Consider the following 11520-nt stretch of genomic DNA (forward strand, 5'->3'; position numbering starts at 1 on the left):
TTTGAAAGACTGATGATAGCAAGTTTTGGCAAAGAACGAAGGAACTGGAAGTCTCATACACTGATGATGGGAATGAGATGGTACAGCTGCTTTGGAAAATGGTTTAACTGTTTCTTACAAAATTAAACATACATGTACTATACAATCCAGTCTACTCATTCTTATGTATTTACCCAGGAGAAATGAAAGCATATGTCCATACAAAGGTGTGTGCACTAATCTTCATAGAAGCTTTATTTGTAGTAGACAGACACTAGAAACAACCCAGATGTCCATCAACAGGTGAATGGATAAAGAAATTGTGGTATATACATATAATGATATACTACTCAGCACGAAAAGGAATGAACTATTGACACATGCAACCTCAAGTTTGAATGGCAAACTAATTATGCTGAGTGAAAGAAGGAAGGCAGAAAAGAAGAAAATAGATTGTATGATTTCATTTATATGGAATCTAGGAAATGCAAATGAATATGTTAGTAGACTTCAGGATGGACTGGATGTGAGGCGTGAAGGAGAGAGGAGTGAAAAAGAACTCTAAGAATGTGGCCTGAGCACTGGAAGGGCTGGAATTGCCAACACAGTAAGAAAGGCTGTGAGAGGAACCGGTTTTTAGGGTAAGGTCAGGAGTTCATTGTTGGTTGTGTTGAGTTTGAGAATGCCGATTAAATATTCAAGTGGAGATGTTGAGTGGAAAGTTGGATATGAAAGTCTAGAGATCAAGAGAGAACTGGGCTGAACAAACTCTGGAAGCCTGGCTCCAGGACTTTCACTCTTAACAACCAATATGTCTCCTAGCCTCCTGCTCTTGCCCCTCCGATCCATCATTCCTGCCACGGCCAGAGGGACCCTTCGAAACTGCAAAATAGTCCATATGATGACGCTGCATTAAAAATAATGGGAAAAACATGGGGGCACCTGGCTGGCTCGGTTGGTTAAGCATCTGTCTTCGGCCTGGGTATGATTTCAGGGTCTTGGGATCAAGCCCCATGTGGGGCTCCCTGCTCAGCTCAGAGTCTGCTTTTCCCTCTTCTTCTGTCCCTCCGCCCTCTCATGCTCTCTTTCTCAAATAAGTGAATAGAATCTTTTTAAAAATAAAAACAAATAAATAAATATAAGGAAAAAAATCAATTAGGAGGAGAGAAAACAATCTTTCGGTAGCGTTCAAATCCCCTAAGAGATAAAGTCTCATCTTTATCCTAACACCCTAGAACTTTCATGACACATCCTTTGCCTTACCAACCTTCCCTGCAACTTCAATTCTCCCCTCCACCTCTAAAAGCAGCTCCCTCTGACTCAGACTTCCCCAAAACGCTACCAGGTCCCAGATCTTCACCAGGCTCTCCCTCTGCCTGGAAGCTCCCTGTCTCTTTCTGTCTCTTTCTTCCTGTATCTTCTTAGAGAGATCCTATCTTCTCATCCTTTGAAACTTATCTCTGACATCTCAAAGTCCATTTATCCATAACTCCACATGTATAACCCTCATGGAGAGCTTGTTCTGCAACTCTGCCTCACTTGCCTGTCTTACCTATGGGGCTATGATCTGCAGGTTATTTTTTCTTTCTTTTACAAGCCATGTACACACAACTCAAGTTCCCAACAATGCCAGTGAAGAAGATATTTTAAATTGTGATGTATTTATACAATGGGATGCTATTCAGCAATAAGAATGAACTATCTTCAGACAACAGAGTGGATAAATCTCACAAACATAATTAAGTAAAAGAAGCACATGCTCTTTTAGCTTTCCACTTAAATAGAGAGAAAAGTAAACCATGGTCTTAGAAATCAGACTAGTGGCTGGGAGGGGACAAGGTTGGGGCTTCTGAGGTGCTGGTCATGATCTGTTTCTTGACTTGGGTATATTGGCTTTGTGAAAACTCATCAAGTTGTCAATAATTTTTGTGCACTTTTATGTGTGTGTTATCCTTGAGTAAAGGCAAATCTAAACTATGGTGGCTAACCATAAAGAAAAGCCAAGAAATTACATGTCAGTTGTAGTTAAATAAAAAAAAAAAAGGAAAGAAAAAAGAAAAGCAAGGAAGTACATGCCATAACACTCAGGATGAGAGAGAGGGAGCTGTGATTGACAAAAGTCGCCCAGAGGACTTTTAGGGTGCTGACAATGTCTATTTCTTAACCTATGTGGTGGTTATATAATTATTACTTTAAAAGAATGTATGTTCACTCATATGTGAAATATAAGAAATAGTGCAAGTGAGAGAGGGAAAACTGACTGGAAGTCATCGGAGAGAGAGAAAAACCACGAGACAGTCTTAACTATGGGAAACAAACTGAAGCTTACTGGAGGGGAGGTAGGCGAGGGTATGGGGTAATTGGGTGATGGGCATTAAGGAGGGCATGTGATGTGATGGACATTGGGCATTATATACAACTGATAAATTACTGAATTTACTACTCCTGAAACATAGTATGTACTATATGTTGGCCAATTGAATTTACATAAAAATAAATAAATAAAATGAATGTATGTTTTATGTACCTTTCTGTATTACATTTTACCACAAATACTTACACTTTGTAAGTATTTACATTTTCAAAATGTACTTGTAAAGCAAATAGTGCAAAAAAAAAAAAGCAAAGTACAAGACAGTATAGTATGCTAAATTTTGTGTAAGAAAGAAGAAGAAATGAAAAACACATATTGTTTATTTGTGCAAAAAGAAACACAGTAAGGGTAAACCAGAAAGTAGTGGGATTTATTACCCACAAGGGATGAGTGGGAATGGGTTGAAAAGAATTGGAGGATGGAAATGGGGTACAGAGGATGGGAATTATATCCACTTTTTTTGGTTATATTTTTTGTATACTTTTGACTTTTAAAATCATGTTAATGTTTTACACAATCAACCAATCAACAATGATGGGGGGAAAACAAAATGGAATACGAACAGAAACAAATGAGCCCAATTCAAATGAATAACATAACTACACCAAAGGGGAAAAACAGAAAGAACTGTAAGGAAATATTAAGCCCTTGTTAGTAGCTTTATTTTTCACAGTGGTGTGGGTTGACAGTTCTGAAACTACTGAATGTGTATACATTAGAATGTGTATACACTAGAACTGAACAATTAAGTATATTGTGGATAATGAGAACCAGGTTTCTCACTGTTAGAGAAGGGAGTTAGAAATATAGAAAGGGAGAAGACTAGAATAGAATGAACATTGTAGTTTGAGATTGGAACTGGAGTACCAGGATGAACTCATGATTTTTAAGATGATAACAGAGATTGCATAATAGATAGATTATATATATATTATATAGTATATATAGGAATATATATATATAGAGAGAGGATAATCCTAGCATAGAAAAAGGAATATATATATGTAAGTATTATATATAAGTAAGTAAATATATATATATGTATATATATATACATATACATATATATATAATCCTATTCTAGCTCTGTCCACTGAAATGGCCCAGAAGCAAAGAGTACACCTAATACCAATATCTTGGTATCGCTAACAAAAGGAACCAAGTCTGAATTCTTGGAGAAGTGGCTGATTCCAGGGCTGGGACAGGAAAAGTACAAGATGAGCCTGGAACAACTTGCTGTTCCAGAAAATTAAGAAGTGTTCAGGGAATGATGGGCATATCAAAAGGACATGAAAGCAAGCTTGAAAAGACTCCCCTTGTCAAATTCTGGGACAATTTGGACATCAAAATAAATAATGAATGTTGCAATCTATAACCCACTGGAAAAAAATGAGAATCAACAAATCCATATGACAAAACTAAATAAGTGAACAAAGAAACAAATGGAGGAGAGGTTTTTCTCTTCCTTATTGTAGAATGTGAGCTAATAAATGTAGAAAGAATAATAGAATTAGAAAGCTACCATTTGGGGGCCCCTGGGTGGTTCAGTCGGTTAAAGGTCTGCCTCTCATCTCAGGTCATGATCCTGAGGTCCTGGGTTGGAGCCTTGCATGACATCAGGTTCCCCACTCAGCTAGGAACCTGCTTCTCCCTTTCCTCCTTGCTCCTGCTCTCTCTCGCTATCTCTCTGTGTGTGCTTCTTTCTCAAATAAATAAAATTGATTTTTAAAAAAGAAAAGAAAATCACCACTTGTCAACCACCATCAGAATAATTCTTTCAGTCAAGTGTAGTGGGATTAGGTGAGAGTGAGGGCAAACAATGGCTTGTTATTCCATACACTTCTGTGTTGTTCAAGCATCTCACGATGTGCATGTTCTCATGCATAACTTGTGTAATTAAAAATATGTTTATTCTTTTGACATGCTGAGGGACAAGTGTTTGTCACCGTCTGTGCTTACTGCAAGATAGTAAGAGATAAACAAGTCACAGTGAGGTGACACCCAGGGCACAGTATCCTGAGAGACAGAGATAACAGCAGCAGCCCTAATTAACTCTAATACTGAGAAATACACTAGAACATTGTGATAAGTGGGGTTGCTCTTGCCTGAGTTGCTCAGCCCAGTGCCAGAAATATAATAACCACTGAATAGATGCTTGCAAAAGGTGAAAACAGTATATCCAGTCTGCTACCTTTGCTCAAGAAAGGGAGGAATGCAAAGTGTCAGTATTATATATATTCCAGGTCTGGAACAGGAAATGCCCAGTATGAGTTCCAGACATCTTTTCATACAGAAACCAAGAAAACCATCAAAAACTACTAGTGTCACATCAAAAAAAGCACAGAAACAAGCCTGAACGGCTTCCCACCGACCAAATGAGGGATAATTTGAACATCAAGCAGAATAATGGTTACAATGGATTGAAACACACTAAATGCATATTTTTTAAAACGCATAAGTTCAGAGTGACCTTAAAAACAATGGGGCACCTGGGTGGCGCAGTGGGTTAAAGCCTCTGCCTTCGGCTCAGGTCATGATCTCAGGGTCCTGGGATCGAGTCCCACATCAGGCTCTCGGCTCAGCAGGGAGCCTGCTTCCTCCTCTCTCTCTCTGCCTGCCTCTCTGCCTACTTGTGATCTGTCTCTGTCAAATAAATAAATAAAATATTTAAAAAAAAAAAAAAAAAAAAAAACAAGAAGAAGTGGGCGCCTGGGTGGCTCAGTGGGTTAAGCCGCTGCCTTCGGCTCAGGTCATGATCTCAGGGTCCTGGGATCGAGTCCCGCATCGGGCTCCCTGCTCAGCAGAGAGCCTGCTTCCCTCTCTCTCTCTCTGCCTGCCTCTCTGCCTACTTGTGATCTCTCTCTGTCAAATAAATAAATAAAATCTTTAAAAAAAAAAAAAAAAAAACAAGAAGAAGTGAAAAACAAGCAGTCCAAACAAAAACCTCATTTGAACACTGGAATGATAAAGCCTCAATTAATCTAAAAATTGACATTTGTAATGTCAGAATTACATCTTTATCTTGTATTAACTGTATTTTGGATAACACAATAGCCCAAGTTGATGAAGGAAATTTTTTACTTACATAAGAATGTAGAAAATTGGTAGAATTTTAGAAAAGTTTTCAAAAAATTTCTGATTCAGAGGCGTCTGGGTGGCTCAGTCAGTTAAGCGTCTGCCTTTAGCTCAGGTCGTGACCCCAGGGTCCTGGGATCAAGCCCCACATTGGGTTCCCTGCTCTGTGGGGAGCCTGCTTCTTCCTCTCCCATTCCTCCTGCTTGTGTTCCCTCTCTCGCTGTATCTCTCTCTGTCAAATAAATAAATAAAATCTTTTTTAAAATTTCTGATTCAGGCAAAAATCAGCTGAGATCATTAGATAAATGGTTGATGGCGAAATTTTCCATGGAGGGATCAGGCTATTACCACCTTAACCTACTGATGACCCTTAACATCATTAAAAGTAGGACCACCAGATATTGTATGCCTCCTGGTGTGATGAAATAGAAATCTCATAGTATCACCTATGAAGTGTTCTTGCAATAATAATAATAATAATAATAATAATAATAATAATAAATAACCTGAGTGCAATAAAGCTTCAGAGCTAACTTCCATCTCCAGGAATAATGGAGAGTAAAGATCATTGTTAATGACACCATCAGGAAGCAAACAAACAAAATCAGAAGATGAGTCCATCTATAGCACAACTGCAACAAGTCAAGAGCATGACACAAAGAAAGCAAGAAGAGAGGACCTGCTCTAGATTAAGGGACTCTCAAGAGACACATCAGACATTGCAGTGCATTCTGATTAGAACAAGCCCACTGTAAAAAGACATTTCACTATGAAGACAATTGGGTGACCGTGGATTTGCTTATTACTAGGCATTAACAAGGAATTGTTGCTATGCTTAAGTGTAATAATGGCATGGGATTTTAAAATTATGCCTCTTTTTATTATGCTAAATGAAATAAGTCAATCAGAAAAATACAATGATCATGTGATGTCACTGATATGAGGAATTTGAGAAACAAGACAGAGGGTCATAGGGGAAGGAAGGGAAAAATGAAGCAAGATGAAACCAGAGAGGGAGACAAACCTTAAGAGACTCTTAATCTCAGGAAACAAACTGAGGATTGCTAGGGGTGCAGATAGGGTGGCTGAGTGATGGACATTGGCGAGGTTATGTGCTATTGTGAGTGCTGTGAATTGCATAAGACTGATGAATCACAGACTTATACCCCTGAAACAAATAGTACATTATATGTTAATTTAAAAAACAATAAAATTATGTCCCTTTTTAGAAATGCATACTGAAGTATAGAGGAATGTGATGTGATGTTTGGGATTTGCTTTGAAATACTTCCAAAAACAGGGGCGCCTTGGTGGCTCAGTGGGTTAAGCCGCTGCCTTCGGCTCAGGTCATGATCTCGGGGTCCTGGGATCGAGTCCCGCATCAGGCTCTCTGCTCAGCAGGGAGCCTGCTTCGTCCTCTCTCTCTCTCTGCCTCTCTGCCCACTTGTGATTTCTCTCTGTCAAATAAATAAATAAAATCTTTAAAAAAAAAAAAAAGGAAAGAAATACTTCCAAAAGGAAAAAAATGGAAAAGATGGAACAAATATTGCGGAATCTTATTGTCCAATCTTTGTGGTGTGTGTGTATGTGTGTGTGTGTGTGTGTGTTCACGCTATTCTCTTCTTTATATGTTCGAAATGCTCATAAAAAATTTAAGTTTGTTGAAAGAATGAATGAGAGCCCTGACTAAGAAAAATTGCAGAATAAATTGGAAAAGAAGCATTTTTATTCAAGCCTGGGGTAAAAGCCTCATCTAGATTCAGTAACTAGGACAGTTAAACATGGATGAGAAATGTACCAAACTATTCCCAGCTGTTTAGAGACCAAGTAAAACATTCCTTATGATAGGACTGTGTTCTTTCTTCTTTAAAATAAGAGAATCATTAATGCTAGGGGCTTCTGGACGCCATTAATATTGTATTTCTTGAGTTGAGCCATGGTTACATGGGTGTTCACTTTCTAACTATTTGTTAATCTTATGTACATTTCTATCTCTATATTACATCTCACACTTTAAAATGTTAAACTTCTCAAAGCATAACTGAGTGGTAAAACATGGCCCTCTTTCTCCCAATTCAGTATAGAAGACCCATCAAGGAGAACACAGCAGCCCACCAAGGTGTTTTTACCCACCTGGTGGTGGGTCTCAGTCATCTCATCTCAGAGATGGAACTCTCAGAGAAAGGAACATATTAGAGAAAGGAACAAGAGGAAAAAGTACTTCAAAAATCCTCTAAAAAATATGCTTACGTCCCTACCTGCTCAGGGGGTATACATAGGGACAAAAGCAGAAGGAAAGCAGGGTTCTCCCATTCCTAGAATGTTGGAGTGGACCCAAGATGGGAAACTGTGGCTATAAGTTTATGACTCAGTTTCCCCTATCTTCCCCCCTGCACCCCCCATGGCCTTGCCTGTTGGCTCTTATTTTCTCATAGAGATGGGCCTTTTTTTTTTAGGTTTTATTTCTTTATTTGACACAGAGAGAGAGACAGTGAGAGAGGGAACACAAGTAGGGGGAGTGGAAGAGCGAGAACCCGGCTCCGCACAGAGCAGGGAGCCCGATGTGGGGTTTGATCCCTGGACCCTGGGATCACAATCCAAGCTGAAGGCAAATGCCCCAAAACTGAGCCAAACAGGCACCCCGAGATGCCTTTTTGGAGAACCCTTTTTTCCCCCTGCCAAGGGAAGAAGGCTGCTTCAGGCAGGAGGATAGGGTGGGGGGCTTGAATTCAGCTGGCCTCTCCTATGCTCCTTTTTGTGAGCCCTTTCTTCCTCATTGTTGTTCCTCACTATCTCCAGTGGTCTCACCAGAACAACCCTTTCTCCTGAGGGCCTTAGAAAGACATGGGTTGGAGGCTAACTGAGGGAAAACCAAGCTAGCAGGAGTCGAGGTCAGGATCTCTGTCTTCAAGAAAAAGTCTAAAATCATCATCCTAGCATTCAGGGCCTGGCCTGTGCCAGAGTAACACCACTTATCCGGGCCACAGCAAATTACTTTCACCATGCTCCAAGTGCATCTTGCCTCCTGGGACCCCCAAACTTTTGTACAGGATGTTCCACTTCCCTAGACCACCACTTTTTTTTTAAGATTTTATTTATTTACTTGACAGACAGAGATCCCAAGTAGGCAGAGAGGCAGGCAGAGAGAGAGGAAGAAGCAGGCTCCCTGCTGAGCAGAGAGCACGATGTGGGGCTTGATCCCAGGACCCCAGGACCATGACCTGAGCCGAAGGCAGAGGCTTTAACCCACTGAGCCACCCAGGCACCCCCACTTTTTTTTTTTAAACTTAATCATGATGTGCATAGTACTAATTATATGTCTTGGCATTATTTTTTTTTAAGATTTTATTTATTTATTTAACAGACAGAGATCACAAGTAGGCAGAGGGACAGGCAGGGCGGGGGGAAGCAGGCTCCCCGCTGAGCAGAGAGCCCGATGCGGGGCTCCATCCCAGGACCCTGAGATCATGACCCGAGCCAAAGGCAGAGGCTTAACCCACTGAGCTACCCAGGCGCCCCATGTCTCGGCATTATTATAAACACTTTACAAATATTACCTCATCTATCCTCACAACCCCATGCTGTAAGCACTATTATGACCCCATTTAACAGATAAGGAATTTGAGGTGCAAGCTGGGTGGGAGGAAGGGATTCAAACCCAAGCAGCCGGGAGCCAGAGTAAATGCTCTTAGCCATTACACTATATTGCCTCTTAAACTTCTTCCAACTCATTTGCATTTCTTCCACACTTATCTCAGGTATCAACACCTCTCCCCACACTGCCCTGACATCCTTGAGCACCCACAGCTCGCATTTCCCATCTTCACCTCCCATTAGGATAAAACAATCTGACTGCTTATTTTACTCTTTCTTGATTGAAGTATAACACACATAAAGAAAAGTACAAAGAGGCATAAATGCACAGCTCTCAGTGAATTGTTACTAAGTAACCACCCATGTAATCAGCATGGAAATCAAGAAACACAACGTTCCTAGCACTCCGGAAGTTTCCTTAAGCCTCCTACTCAGTCCTTCAAGGCAATCACGAATCTGACTTCTATCACCATAGATTAGTTTCTTCCCATCAATGTGTAGTATTCCATTGTGTAAATATACCACAATATATTTTTCATGTTTCTGTTGTTGGCACTTGAGTAGTTTCCAGTTTGGATTATTACAAATAGTATTTTTATGAGCATTATTGCATATGTCTTCTGGTAAACACGTATAAGCATTTCTGTTGGGAATATACCTAGAAGGATTGCTGGGCTATGGGGTGTGCATATGGTCACCTTTACTTGATATTGCTAAGCAGTTTCCGAAGTGATTATATCAATTTATACTCTCATCAGCATTTTATGAGAATTTCATCCAATTCCACATTCTCAGCAACATTCAGTATTAATCTTATTCTTTTTAGTCTTTTTTGTGTGTTGATTTCTTTTGTATTTTCTTAACTAATGAAGTTGTATTTTCATATCTTCCCTCCTAATCCTTATGTCCTTTATTTATTTTTCTTATTTTACTGCACTAGCCAGGACTCCAGTACAATTTGAATAAAAGTTGTTATTGTGGGTATCCTTGCAGAAACCATTCAACATCTCTCATTAGGTATGATATTTGCTATAGGTTTTTTTGTAGATAACATGTATTAAATTAAAGAATTTCCCTTATGTTCTTAGTAAACTTTGTCATGATGCTTTTTTTGCATATATAGATCATATGATTTTTCTTCAATTTTCTGGAAGAAGTTGTGTAAAATTAGAAAATTGGGGGCCCTCGGTGGCTCAGTGGGTTAAAGCCTCTGCCTTTGGCTCAGGTCATGATCCCAGGGTCCTGGGATCTAGCCTCGCATCGAGCTCTCTGCTCAGCACAGAGCCTGCTTCCTCCTCCTCTCTCTCTCTGCCTGCCTCTCTGCCTACTTGTGATCTCTGTCAAATTAATAAATAAATAAAATCTTTTTTTTAAAAAAAAGAAAATTGGTGAGTTTAAGTATCCTGTAGAATTCACTATTGACAGTCACCGAATCTGGAGGGCTATGGAAAGCTATTTATTTATTTATTTATGAAGATTTTATTTATTTATTTTACAGAGAGAGAAAAGGAATACAAGCAGAGGGAGTGGGAGAGGGAGAAGCAGGGTTCCCGCTGAGCAGGGAGCCTGATGATGATGATGATGATGATGATGATGATGATGATGTAGGGCTTGATCCTAGGACCCTGGGATCATGACCAGAGCTGAAGGCAGATGCTTAACAACTGAGTTACACAGGTGTCCCTATGGAAAGCTTTTAAATTGTAAATTCAATTATTTAATAGCTATAGGATTATTTATCTTTAAATTGTTTTCTTGTGTGAGTTTTAGTGTATTGTATTTATCCAGGAATTTTCCCATTTATCAAAGTTTTGAAATTTGTTAATATAAAGTTCTTCATAATACTGTCTTATATTTTAATGTATCCATGACCCATATTGTACTTCCTCTTTTGCTCCTGTTAATAGTTATGTGACTTCTATATGTATTTTTTGGGATCAGTTTTAATGATTTATCATTTTTCTAGTTTTTTAAAAGAACCCATGTTCCTTCTCTGTAATAGTTCTGTTTTCTATTTTGTCAATTTCTACTCTTTTTAAAAGATTTTATTTATTTGTTTGTCAGAGAGAGAGAGCATGCACAAGCAGGGAGAGCGGGAGGCAGAGGAAGAAACAGATTCCCTGCTGAGGAAGGAGCCTGACCACACGGGACTCCATCCCAGGACTCCAGGGACCTTGACCAGAGCCCAAGGCAGACACATAACCGACTGAACCGCCCAGGCGTCCCTTGTCGATTTCTAATCTTATCTGTTATTTCTCTCTTTCTACTTTCATTAAGTTTAATTTGCTTTTTCTAACTTTTTGAGATGGATTTGCCACATTTTGAAAAATAATATATAATTTAAGCTATACATTTCGAAGCATCACTTTAGCAGCACCCCACAAGATTTTAAATATTTTTAAACTGACTGATATTTTCATTATCAGTCAGTTCAAAATATTTGCTAATTTCCACTGTGAATTTATCTTTGGCTCATGGGTTTTTCTCTCTCTCCCCAA

The sequence above is a fragment of the Mustela erminea genome, chromosome X (assembly GCF_009829155.1).
Source record: "Mustela erminea isolate mMusErm1 chromosome X, mMusErm1.Pri, whole genome shotgun sequence".
Lineage (NCBI taxonomy): Eukaryota > Metazoa > Chordata > Mammalia > Carnivora > Mustelidae > Mustela > Mustela erminea.